We start from the raw sequence: 14,307 nt of genomic DNA, 5'->3' as shown, positions 1-14,307 counted from the left end.
CTCTTTCTTTTAATACAGATTAAGTTTAAAACTGGGTCAACAATGTTTAGATGTTGTGGGTTTTCAATGAGTCTAATTCGGAACTACAGTACCACACAGAAAACAAATGCCCAAATGTCAATTGACTGAAAGATTAAATGACTGGAGAGGGCTGGCTTCTAAGGAAAAAAAAAAATTAAGAGAAATCAACAATCAAAGACTGAGAAATCTCTGTTTTGTTTGTATTTAAGGAAATAATGATCAAAGAGATATTTTTGTCCCCAAAATGAAGAAATTAGCTAAATATTTCTTTTTCATAAGATGTTTCTTTTATATCAGGTACCTTGTATGTAAGGGTATGTAAAAACTGAAGATTAGCTCTAACTCCAAATGTTAGGATCTGAGGGAAAAAAAATTTGTGAACCCAAAATGAATCACATTCAGGCTTGGAAGCAATCTGCATAAATATATATTTTCTTACTTACTTGGAAAATCTTGTATTTGCATCTGTCTTTCTTACTATCAATAAGCTTTCTTTTCTGGAGTAATGGCTCAGCTCCAACCCTTAATATATACAGATTCCTAGCTATCTCATTCCTAAAACTAAATCGGGCACTAACAAGGCTGTAGGATTATCTGGCCCACCAAGGTCATTCAGTGCCCAAACTGAATAACGGATAGACCACAATCAGTTTATCCCAGTGAAAATATAGACTTGATTGTAAACATCTAAGGCTATCCCAAATCTCAACGTGACAGTATTTTCAAAGTGCTCTTTCATAGGGCTATTTAGCACTTCCTAAAATTTCTCAGAATCCTCCAAGCTAGGCTTCAACAGTACGTGAACCGAGAACTTCCAGATGTACAAGCTGCATTTAGAAAAGGCAGAGGAACCAGAGATCAAATTGCCAACATCCGTTGGCTCATAGGAAAAAACAAGAGAATTCCAGAAAAACATCTACTTCTGCTTCATTGACTACACTAAAGCCTTTGACTGTGTGAATCACAACAAACTGTGGAAAATTCTTCAAGAGATGGGAATACCTGACCCACCTCCTGAGAAATCTGTATGCAGGTTAAGGAGCAACAGTTAGAACTGGACATGGAACAACATTCTGGTTCCAAATTGGGAAAGGAGTACATCAAGGCTGTATATTGTCACCTGGCTTATTTAACTTATATGCAGAGTACATCATGCAAAATGCTGGGCTGGATGAAGCACAAGTTGGAATCAAGATTGCTGGAAGAAATAACAATAATCTCAGATATGCAGACGATATTACCCTTATGGCAGAAAGCAAAGAGGAACTAAAAAGCCTCTTGCCAAAGGTGAAAGAGGAGAGTGAAAAAGTTGGCTTAAAACTCAACATTCAAAAAACTAAGATCATAGCATCTAGTCCCATCACTTTATGGCAAATAGATGAGGAAACAATAGAAACAGTGAGAGACTTTATTTTGGGGGGCTCCAAAATCACTGCAGATTGTGACTGCAGCCATGAAATTAAAATACACTTGCTCCTTGGAAGAAAAGTGATGAGAAACCTAGACAGCATATTAAAAAGCAGAGACATTACTTTACCGACAAAGGTCTATGTAGTCAAAGCTATGGTTTTTCCAGTAATCATGTAGCGTGTGAAAGTTGGACAGTAAAGAAGGCTGAGCACCGAAGAATTGATGCTTTTGAACTATGGTGTTGGAGAAGACTCTTGAGAGTCCCCTGGACAGCAAGGAGATCAAACCAGTCAATCCTAAAGGAAATCAACCCTGAATATTTATTGGAGGGACTGATGCTGAAACTGAATACTTTGTATCAGGTCACCTGATGCGAAGAGTCAACTCACTGGAAAAGACCCTGATGCTGGGAAAGATAGAAGGCAGGCGGAGAAGGGAAGATGACAGAGGATAAGATAGTTGGAATGCATTGCTGACTCAATAGATATGAGTTTGAGTAAGCTCCAGGAGATAGTGAAGGACTGGGAAGCCTAGTGTGCTTCAGTCCATGGGATCACAAAGAGTCGGACACAATTGAGTGACTGAACAACAACAAAATATCAACTATAGATAGTGTTACCTAGATTTGAATTTTGGTAGCAAACCTGATATAAAAGTGTTTGAAAAGAATGAATGAATATTGAATGAAGGTATATCATCTGAGATGGTACAAAGAGCTTTGAATGTGCTCTCCACAGGTAAGGGTAATAAGACAAAAATCACAAGAAAATCACTAGGAAAAAAGCTCAGGCTAGGCAATACTTATCCCCTCTCTCTGTTAGAATGATTGCAAGCTCTTAGCAAGCAGGGCTGTCTTCATCAGAGGAAATGCTCAAAAATGCCCTCTGAGATTAGACAGATCCTCCATGCGAAGAGGGCAAGGTCTGCTTGTTATCATGTAGAAAAGTAGGCAGAATGCTTGGTTGCTCTTTAAACTTTCTAAAAGAAGTCAGAAATCTGAATTTTATGGGAAACCCTCTCATTTCTAACTGTTATCTCTGTATTTTTTAACATTATGTGGACTTAACAAAACACATTCTGCCTGAAGTATCCTTCAGTAATATCCCATCTAAATTTTTCTACATGTCAGTAAGAACTCACTGCTTATTTTTTCCTTCTAGTCTGGCAAAGGATGGGAGGTGGAGGAGCATACCAATATCACTGAAAAAATAAACCAAAAAAGAAGTACAACTGGGAAAACCAAGTTTTGTTTTAAGTTGCAAAATTCCAGTAAAGGCTCATACAATATTAAGTCCTTAATACCTTTAATCTCAGTGCTGGGCTGTGTTTTATGCAGTGCTTAGTCACTCAGTCGTGTCTGACTCTGAGACTCCATGGACTGTAGCCTGCCAGGCTCCTCTGTCCATAGCAATTCTCCAGGCAAGAACACTGGAGTGGGTTGTCATGCCTTCTTCCAGGGGATCTTCCCAATCCAGGGATCAAACCCAGGTCTCCCATATTACAGTGGATTGTTTACTGTCTGAGCCACCATTGAAGCCCAAACTCAGTAACTATGCTCAAACTTCAGATGGCAAAACTTCTATTTTATCACCTGCTTTCCCATCTAACTTTGCCCCTAACTGCTCCTATTTATCATGTCATATGCATCTTCTTTTCTTTTTGTAAACAGCTTCAAATTCTCTGAAAAGATGTAGGGCATAAGTTAAGTTTTTAAAAAGCCGTCTTTCAGATGTTCGTAATATTCTAATTTTAGGCAAATATATTACTATATTTAGGAGCAATATATTTTTAACACACAAAGTGATCCCTGAGGGGTGAGATTTTTCTGAAGTAAAAATTGTTACTGAAAAACTCTATATCCAGAATTTTCACTGAAAAAAACTGGAAGATTCTTATTTGAAACAATTTATGTCCTTGAGCCTTTAGCAAAATAAGATATGAATTCCAGTCTGAGTACACAGTTAAAATACACACACACATATTCAAGCATATTCATACAGAAAAAAATAAAAATTTTAAAAAAACCCTCAGATTTCCACATCTCTATCTCAGTTGTAACCCCATGTTTCAGTACATTTTGGCCTCTGTAGGAAATTCTACATAAGTAGATGAAACCATGAAAAGAGGTCCCTTTTGCAGTAGGGACCTCTCTATAGAAGAAAGAGCAATTAAAATAATTTTTACAGAATAAATGTAGATACAAATAAGCCAGGATAAAGCAATAACACATGACTTTCTTCATATTACAATAAGATGCATTTAAGTTCTTATTATCAGCAAATTAAATAGGACTCCTGTATTACATATATTTAGATAACCTGTGACTTTCAGCTCAAAAAGATTACTTGAACATGTCAGGGAAAATATATACACAAATAGGTAATTTTCAATTCACTGATTTAAAGGGAAAAAAAAAAAAAAAACAAGTTCCAAAATTCCAAAGACAAAGAGCACACCAAAAAACATATAAATGCTTTCAACTTAGAGTATTTAAATCAGAGTATAAGAACTACATCCTGTTCTAGAACAGTATCTCAGTGAGGGTTATGAGAGGGAAAAAAGAACCGGATTAAGCAAAAACAATTAGTATGTATATATCATAAATTATTTAACTGACATTTTTATAAATCTACCACTAGTTTGCTTTTTATTGCATATGCTAAACAAGCAGATGCTAAGTCTATAAACTGTGAATTAACCTCCCTTTTTAATTAATTGTTCCTTTGGAATTACTGGCTTTTAAATCCCATGCTGCAGTTGCTTTAAGAGATGTATGCCGATCTTGCATCTAGGTTCCCAGGCTATGTTCCATGTGGCAGTAAACATAAATTGGATTTTTGATTACTTAATGATTCATTTGCATTTGACATATATTGGCATCTGACTTGGTTAATTTTAGGCTCTTCCAGCATGAGCCCTCATACCTGCAAGAATCCAGATCTGACCATCTTCACAGCAAATATGGCTGATGGCATTCACAGTAGTGAGATGGCTCAGAAACAGGCCGAGGACACAGAGGAAAGGGACAAATGAACAATGCACCAACGGTGGTGACCCTCCCTAAGCACTTGGTCTTCTGTACTCAGCTCTACTTTCTTTTAAAGATCAAATAATCCAAACAGGAGGTTTCCTCAGGAATTACTTTAAGGCCTGTCTGGATGGTCTGTTCATATCCAAAATTCTCCTGCTAACCGAACCTTAGATTTCTTCCATTAGAGCCCCGTGCTTTTAGCTCCATGCCTTCTCATTAAAAGCAAATGCACCTAAGAAAAGTAGGAACAAAAGCTGTTAATACTGATATTTTTTCCCAGAATGAAGGATTGGACAGCAGTTTTCTGAAAGAGTTAAGAGGCAGATAGAGAGATTTAGGGTAATGGGTTCTAGGTGGATGGAGGCAGACTAAGGAAACTGAAAAGAAATGTCTCCTCCACAGTTTTGGAACTCATTCTGTGCTAGGTGCCTTCTCCTAGTCACAAATACAGAACAAAAAGCTGGACCTCCAGCTACTGAAGACAAAGGACGGCGATTTTTATATATCCTCTAAGACACACGTGCTAACAAAGTTCTTAGTCATGTCAGTCCACGGGTCCTGAAGAACAGAAACTGCCATTTGTTCTTCTCTTGGAGTTGTCAGAATGATATACCCATCTAGGACTATCTTGATTCTCAGGATTATATCTATCCAAGTGCTCAAAGTATTGGATAAGGAATAAGCTTTCAAAGCACAAGTACTTTTCCCTTCCCATAACTCCCATAATAAAGGACAGAGGCCTGGAATAAATAAAGCAGTGGACTAAACACAGACTGAAGGTTTCTTCCACTTCAGTGCTACGTACTATGCTAGGCATATTACCTGTCTTTTCTTGTTTTAATAACACCATAAAAAAGGTATCATTCTCATCTGACAAATGAAAAACCTGAGGTTCAGAGAGTTTCCAAATTCAGTCAAAGTCACATAGATAGGAAGTGATATAGCCAGAACTGACATCCAGGGCTGCTCATTTTCGTGAGCTAGAAGAAGTTGTGTTTAAGTTGCTAAATCCTAATTGAACCCCCACACTGCCATTATATTTTCCCAAACATAAACCCAGAATTCCTTGATGCTAAAAAGACTCAGGGAGTAATTGTTGCCAGCAGAGAACTATGAGTGTGCCAAATGACAAATGACACGTGAAAATCTCTTCTGTTCACAAAACCAAAACAACACAGTGGAAGGCAGGCTCTAGCCTTTTCCTCACTCCTGGTCTCTATCAGAAAATAACCCAAACCAAGATTTTTGTGGCACTTTCAGTGGAATTTGCAGGAAGAGAAAAAAACTAATTTCTTCTCTTCTTACAAAAGCAACACATGCACATTGTGGAAAACTGGAAAAATATTTCAAAAGCCAAAAAATAAATGAATAATCATTCATAATCTCACTGCCCAGAGATAATCATAGCATTGTAGGCTATTTCTCCCTAATCTTTTCTCTGTATCTATTCATATTTTGAAATCATTACAGTCTATATTTATATGAAGTTCTATTCACTTAACTATATGTATTCTAAAATTATTTTAACACTTCTCAAGAAACAACTTGTAAACTTAGTTTTAATATTTCACCATACAGACATTAACAGTTAGCTTAACTGTTTCTTTACTGTTGTGCATTTCACAATTAAAAAACAGTGGAAAATGTTTCAAAAAACATTTCTACCCACATTTCTTCTACTATAGTTCAAATTATCTTGTTAGCATCAATTTCTAAAAGTGAGTTGTTGGGCTATACGGGGGACAAGAGTCAGTACCTTTAATCCCCATATAGCCTGGTTATTCCCCAGTCAGAATGTACACATGGATCAGTCAAAAGGGATGTGGTTTATGAACATCTGCTGGGCTGCAACAGTGCTTACCAGGTGAAAATGTGAATGCATCTTAAATATTTTTCAAGCTCTCTATGTAAATATGCCTCCCCCGGAATTTATACCCCCAAACCATGAACTGAGAACTGCAATTTCAACATATTCTGGTTATCCACTATTATAATCTTTGACAATTTGATTGACAAGGGAAAAAAAAGAGAAACATTGCTTTAATCTATATTCCCAAATTCAGTGAGGTTGAGCATTTTCTAAACAATGCTCTTTATGAGTGGCCTTTTCAGGCCTCGATCTACTAGTTGGCAGTTTATGGCCTTGGCTTCCTTTTCATAAGGTATAGCAATACAACAAAACAAGAGGTCGATAGACCAGGAGACATATTCTAGACCTAGACATTGCCATTATCTAGGTGGAGAAGGCAATGGCACCCCACTCCAGCACTCTTGCCTGGAAAATCCCATGGACGGAGGAGCCTGGTGGGCTGCAGTCCATGGGGTCACTAAGAGTCAGACACGACTGAGCCACTTCACTTTCACTTTTCACTTTCATGCATTGGAGAAAGAAATGGCAACCCACTCCAGTGTTCTTGCCTTGAGAATCCCAGGGACAGGGGAGCCTGGTGGGCTGCCATCTATGGGGTCGTACAGAGTCAGACACGACTGAAGCAACTTAGCAGCAGCAGCAGCAGCAGGTGGAACACTTAAGACTAATCAGTTCACACAGATCAAAAGCTTTCAAATTCTGATTAACATGGCCAAGAGAATTTTACACAGAGCCTATTGTAATAGAACAAAAAAAAAAAAAAAAAATGAAGATTCTGGGGTTGAAGCAAGGGACCTTACTTCTTACACATGGGCCCCTCATAGCTTCTGAGACACCCAGTAGAACCCTAGGGCTCTGAGGAATAAAACAAAATACTATTGAGAAGATTGATTTCTAAGATCTCTTTGAGCTTCTATGAAACCAATCATTCCCAGGGTACAAAAGAAAGCTTTAAAAAACACACTAAGATTTGGTGAGTTCAGGAAGCCAGCATCCCAGAGGCCTAGTAAGAAACCTTCATGTGGTAAGTATTCCTGGTGAATCTGAGAGGTTATTTTCTTCTTTCTCCCTGAAAATGCAGTTGGTGCAGAGAAAAAAAAGCAATACTGAATAAACTATATAACAGGAAAACAGGAGTATTCCAAATGCTGAATGTTTCCAGCAGATGTATCAGCCATTCTTCAGAATTCACTAATTCCCATCACAGCTTGAGTCCTGGATGAGACAAATCAATGTGAAATATTTCTTCCTCGATTCTTCCAGCTGAAACTGAGAGTCAAAGAACGTTGATTATCTCTACCTTCAGGGAAATTTAGTGATTTATGGTGCAAAGCTGGCAATTACTGCATCCTTTCTCAAAGCTTCACATTTCAGTACATCTTTTCATGGGATTTTCTTATTCTTAAAGATACATTCTTATTTCCAAGTGAACTAGAAGGACTGTGGTCACTTGCATAAAGAAGGGTAGGCGAACTGGACACTCAGGGGTGCTGAGAAAGATACTCCTACCCATAAAATTCTAGTCCTCATGACTGACTTTGCCACAGTGCCAGACTATCTATTCACTCTTCTAAGTCACTTTTCTAAGAGATATCCTACAAAAGGAAAAAAAAAAAAATGGTGCCATAGGAGATAACAGGAGTCATTAACACTAATAAAAAGTCTTTAGGTTGAGTAGAGACCAGAATCTTAAGGCAAAGAGACAGGATAAGGAACAAATGGGGATCAGAGTGGAGATACAGAAAATCTGAAGCTAGGAACATCCAGTGTCAAGACTGCTTAAAACAAAGAAAAGTTATTGAGTGTTGTTGAATTTTACTTGTTACATAGTTTTGCCTAAGGCCTGTCCTACATATTTCTTAGGTATTCAAAATTTGTAAGTGCATATAGTTCATGTTAAACAAATCACAGTTTAACTGTGATAAAATTAGGAAAATAATAATCTAAATTTCCTAAAGAAATTCACATGGCCTGATATACCATTTTCTAGTGTATAGAATTATTCTCGATATATCTTGATTTATAGGAAATCATTCACCAAAGACACTTTACCATTATCTAACCCTTATCAGTTATCCATTAATAATATCAAAAGTCACTAAGAAAAGGAACAAACATCTTTGAGGGTATATAACATAAACAAACACCAGTTATTTAAACAAACAAGACTGAGGATGAGGTTTTACTATCTGAGTTTTTATTTTACAGTTTCTACCAACTTAAAAATAGATGTTTAAAGATAATATGAATTATTTAGGGCTGTAATTACCACACTTTCTTGTTATACAACTTGGCAAACAGCCATTCTGCAATCACAAAAAGTCACACTTAAATCTGAGTTATGGATGGTGCAATAATTCACACCTTGGACATTGTTTCACCTCAGTATCTTACTGCTTCATTAAAGATGTTTATATTTGGACAGTTTGCAAATGTTCAGTATGAAGGACAGAATCTAAATGTGTGAACCAGACAAGAGAAATTTAATGGCAATTTGAAAGCACTGGACTATTAATAATGAGCAAGCCAGAAAGTTACTCTTCCTTTCACTGTTTAGAAGTCAGCCCTGGAGACATGCATATATTTTCTTTAAAATTATGAAGGTACTATGTAAAACAACTTGTCATCAAATTATAAAATATGTGCAAGCAGTCCCAAACTTTCAAAGGTGTTCTACCTTAAAACTCCCTTAGCTGTACGGCCCTCTTCATCCAGGATAGTCCCGGGGTATTATTATTAGTGCCTCCTTCCACTCTCAAAAGTGCTCAGTTTGGATGACAAATTATTTGGAAATCCTACTTATTCAGTCTCTCTAGTTTTTAACCCAGGATGCAGCCTCTCACAGAAAGAGAAGAAATATAAGCTGTTTTTAAAAACCTCTGTTTAAAATTAATTTCTAGCAAAAGAAATTAACTACCTGTGTAATAGGATTTCTATAAGAAAGTAGATTTGAAATTCAAACTTGAATTTCTCCATGAGCCTGTGTCATCTATTTGGACCTCCAACTACATTCTTTTTGCCACTTGACAGATGCCTGATTTAGAGATTTCTCCAGCTCCAAGTTACCAATGATTACCTATATCAAGGCTGAGCTGGAGAGGGTCAGTGAGGGGCAGAGATAGAGATCCTGGGGCAGTGAACAGGATGGGGGATGCCTAGGAGAGGGTGAAGTCTGGGGACAATTGAGGGCAAAGAGTTCTGGAGCAGAGTTTCCTATCAACAGTGGCTTCCCTGGTGTCTCAGTGGTAAAGAATCCATCTGCAACACAGGAGACGCAAGGTCAATATCTGGGTGGGGAAGATCCCTTGGAGAAGGAAACCGCAACTCCAGTATTCTTGCCTGGGAAATCCCAGATAGGGAAGCCTGGCAGGCTACAGTTAGTTAATGGGGTCACAAAGAGTTGGACACAACTGTGTGACTGAGCACGCAAGCACACATCACACTCTTATCAGCATGATTTCCAAAACTATTTCAGTCCTTCAGTGATAACCACACCCTTCCCAGATATCTCTACCCTGATCCCCCATATAATCACAGGAAGTAGTAAGACACAAGGAAAGATTACAAGGTTCAGCCTCTTCCTAGCTCAGTGGGCACACTCAGGATGTTCAGCTGCTCTTGGCCTCAGTTTCCTCATCAACAATGAGGAAACCTTCATATAAATTTTTAGAGTCATTTTGGGATCAAAAGAAAATACTCTTTGTGACTTACTGCCCAGTATTGTACATAGCTGGTGCTCATCAAATGTCAGGACTATCATTAGAAATCTTTTTCTGAAAATTTTCTCTTTCCAATTTTAATTAGAGGTCTTTTCTTTTCAGTTTCATCAGAGAACATGCCTCCCTTCCTTACATAACTTTTTCCTACTCTCCCTTCCCTAAGGCAAGTTACTGGACTGTTATTAAAAAAAATTAAAAAATAAAAAGGACCATAAATTCCTCCTGTCTCATACACAAAACTTAGGGGTAGCAGGAGGCAAATAGCTAGTGAACAAACTCTCAAACTAGTTTTGTTCAGATTTACCCAAGTACAGGTACTGGGGCAGTATCTCTTCTACTGTGTGTCTGCTACCATCTTACTGGCTATCCAGAGTGACACACTGTATTTTGGAGGTAGGGGGTAAAGGGGATTTCAAGTTCCCTTGGATGTTGAAGCACGTGTCTACCCCATGTAGGTAAGATGAGCTGAGTGAAGTCTCCAGGCACAGGTGGGTGTCAGTCCTGAAAGGTGAGCAGATGCCTGGCAGTTACCCTCTCTGGGGATGCTTTCACCTGAAAGAAATGTGAAGGGCTTTAGGCATAGCTCCTCTCCACAGAAATCATTCAGAATTGCTCTCTTAAGAATCTGTGTGTATGATCAGGCCCCACCTATTTTCTGGACACTACGACTGACCACAGACAGTACTTACTCCATGCAGACACCCTTTTTTCCCTTATCCTCCATGATCCATGAGGCTTGCAGGCACCATCCTGAGGACCACTTTAGTTTGCCTGCACTTCCCTATCTCTCTGAGTTCTGGTGGATGACAGCTAGGTACTCCAGCATAACTATGCTCATGATATCTAGGCTGCTATTGTCAGTGCCCGAAGAACTGCAGTGGATATTTGTCTTTTTTTGCCTATCCACCATCCAACTCTCATTCTTATATCTGGAAGTTTTCCCACCAAGTATAGCCTTCTTCACCTATGGAAACAAAAGGTACCATACGGTTTCCCAGGCACATGCAGGTAACTTTGCCATTCCCCCTACCAACAGGTGAAGTCTATGTACTCCTTGTATCTGTGCCTGGCTATGTGACTTGCTCTGCCCAATGGTGCATTCACAAATATGACACAAGCAGAGGCTTGAAAAGCACTTGAGCACTGGAACTTATTGCTGCTGGGAACCCTGTGATCATTGTGCAAAGAAGTCTGAGCTACCACCCTTGAGATCAAGAGGCCGCATGGAGAAATAGTCTGTCCCAATTTTTCAGCTAAGGGCCCATATAAGTGAGTGAAGAATCCTAGGTCATCAAACTCCAGCTAGTCCAGACTAGGAGAACCACTCCACTAATTCACTGACTTGTAAGACATAAAAAACACGTACTGTTTTAAGCAACAAAGTTTTAGAGTGGTTTGTTATATTGCAATGCTGCTGCTAAGTCGCTTCAGTCGTGTCCGACTCTGTACAATCCCATAGACGGCAGCCCACCAGGCTCCGCCGTCCCTGGGATTCTCTAGGCAAGAACACTGGAGTGGGTTGCCATTTCCTTCTCCAATGCATGAAAGTGAAAAGTGAAAGTGAAGTCACTCAGTCACAACCCCATGGACTGCAGCCCACCAGGCTCCTCCATCCATGGGATTTTCCAGGCAAAAGTACTGGAGTGGGGTGCCATTGCCTTCTCCTATGGTAAGTAATAAAGTATAGCTCTTCAAAGATACAAATGTATTCATTCTTTAAGTATATATATATAGTGAGCTTTTGTCCCTTTAGGCTTATTAATATGGTTGTTCATTTTGGTCAGATTTATCAAATTGGTACCAACTAGCTGAATTCTGTTGGAGAAGGCAATGGCACCCCACTCCAGTACTCTTGCCTGGAAAATCCCATGGATGGAGGAGCCTGGTAGACTGCAGTCCATGGGGTTGCAAAGAGTTGGACATGACTGAGCGACTTCACTTTCACTTTTCACTTTCATGCATTGGAGAAGGAAATGGCAACCTACTCCAGTGTTCTTGCCTGGAAAACCCTAGGGATGGGGGAGCCTGGTGGGCTGCCGTCTATGGGGTTGCACAGAGTCCGACATGACTGAAGCGACTTAGCAGCAGCAGCAGCTGAATTCTGTAGACAGAGAGTTTAACTGAGCATGGAGTATTGAAGATTTTTTTGAAATGTGAGTCCCTTTAGATGGGACATGTACTCTTCACTTCAGCCACATTTTTACCACTTTATAAAGTCCATACCTCCTACAGCCATTTAAGTCACCTGCCTGGCTGTACAGACATTTTACTTCCCCCCCACCCCAATTTTGACCATTTGCAGTAATAAGTTATGGGGCACCAGGCATAAAAAACTTGAACTTCCTCTACATTTAGGAATATTTGATTATCAATGATAGGACAAAACAGAGATATGAACTGAAAAGTGGATTAAAACTGGGGGAAGTAATGAGAAGGCATAAAGACTTAGGAGTAGAACCAACATCTCAGAGACTGTTGGAAATCTAGAAGAGCTCACTCTTCATCTTCCTCTTCTATGTGGCCAAGTTTTCCATGAGTCACGGTTTCCCCAGAAAAGAAATAAAAAACAAGACAATGTGTTGAATCAGTAATCTTATTCCCACATAACAAATTACTCTGAAACTTAGTAACTTAAAGCAACAATAAACATTTATCATTTTTCACAGTTTGTGTGGGTCAAAAATTTGGGAGCATCTCAGCTAGGCAGTTCTGCTTTGAGGTCTCTCATGAGACTGCAGTCATATGTCACTGGGGCTGCAATTATTGAAAGACTTACCTGAGCTGTACCTGTCTCTACGGTGACTCACTCCATGGCTGGCAAGCTGGCACTGGCTGTTAGCAAGAGGTGACAGTTCTCCACATGAGCTTCTCCACAGGGCTGCTTCAGTGCCCTTACCACCTGATGGCTTCCCTCAGAGTGAGTGATTCAAAAGACCAAGACAGGAGCTTCTTGGTACTTTTTTATGCCCTAGCTTCGAAAGTCACATATCTTCTGCAATATTTTATTTGTCACGTAGGCCAGCACTGATTCAATATGGAAAGGGTATAACCACCAGAAAGATGGATCACTGGATGCTACCTTGAAGACTAGTCACCACTAGTGTCTTCAAAAAGCAATAGTCTTGATGAATAGGATCAACTGGGGTGTTCAATAAGTTGCCACCATCTTTTGAACACATATTTTATGATACCACTCTACTGACAGAACGTGAAGAGGAACTAAAGAGCCTCTTGATGAACTGAAAGAGGGCAGTGAGAAAGTTGGCTTAAAACTCAGCATTCAAAAAACAAAGATCACAGCATCCAGTCCCATCACTTCATGGCAAATAGAAGGGGGAAAAGTGGCAACAGTGACAGATTTTACTTTCTTGGGCTCCAAAATCACTGTGGATGGTGACTGCAGGCATGACATTAAAAGATGCTTGCTCCTTGGAAGAAAAGCCATGACAAACCTAGACAGCATAGTATCACTTTGTTGACAAAGGCTCATATAGTCAAAGCTATGGTTTTTCCAGTAGTCACGTATAGATATGAGAGTTGGACCATAAAGAAGGCTAGGTGCCAAAGAAATGATGCTTTCGAATCCTGGTGCTGGAGAAAACTCTTGAGAGTCCCTTGGACAGAAAGGAGACCAAGCCAGTCAATCCTAAAGGAAATCAGTCCTGAATATTCATTGGAGGGACTGATGCTGAAGCTGAAGCTCCAATACTTTGGCCAACTGACACAAAGAGCCAACTCATGGAGAAGATCTTGATACTGGGAAAGACTGAGGGCAGGAGGAGAAGGGGACAACACAGGATGAAATGGTTGGATGGCATCACCGACTCAATGAACACAAATTTAACAAACTCTGGAAGATAGTGAAGGACAGGGAAGCCTGGTGTACTACAGTTCATGGGAACACAAAGAGTGGGACATGACAGGGATAGAAGAACAATATATAAAAGCATCAATCTAAAATGCTTTATATCTATCATCTCATATGATTCTTCCAACAACTCCTAGTTTACAAATAGGGGAAATTAGTAGCAGAGATGAAAGTAACTTATCAAAGGCCACACAAGAGCTGCTGCTGCTGCTGCTGCTTCTGCTAAGTTGCTTCAGTCGTGTCCGACTCTGTGCGACCCTATAGATGGAAGCCCACCAGGCTCCCCCATCCCTGGGATTCTCCAGGCAAGAACACTGGAGTGGGTTGCCATTTCCTTCACAAGAGCTAGTTAATGGCATTTGGTCTCTCTCACTCTAAAGTCCTTTCT

General features: G+C 39.5%; 1 protein-coding gene and 1 non-coding gene across 5 annotated transcripts in view; both read right to left on the bottom strand.

Annotated features, from left to right (window-relative positions):
* Positions 1 to 14,307, bottom strand: part of GLIS3 (GLIS family zinc finger 3) — a 504,978-nt gene that overhangs the window by 383,828 nt on the left and 106,843 nt on the right. The window lies entirely within an intron of this gene.
* Positions 2,271 to 2,340, bottom strand: MIR2471 (microRNA mir-2471). Its single transcript, NR_030920.1, has one exon. It is a non-coding gene; the product is annotated as a microRNA mir-2471 (primary transcript).

Source organism: Bos taurus, chromosome 8 (genome assembly GCF_002263795.3).
Source record: "Bos taurus isolate L1 Dominette 01449 registration number 42190680 breed Hereford chromosome 8, ARS-UCD2.0, whole genome shotgun sequence".
Taxonomy (NCBI): domain Eukaryota; kingdom Metazoa; phylum Chordata; class Mammalia; order Artiodactyla; family Bovidae; genus Bos; species Bos taurus.
The sequence above is the reverse complement of the archived record's forward strand: the minus strand, read 5'-3'. Positions and strand labels throughout refer to the sequence as shown.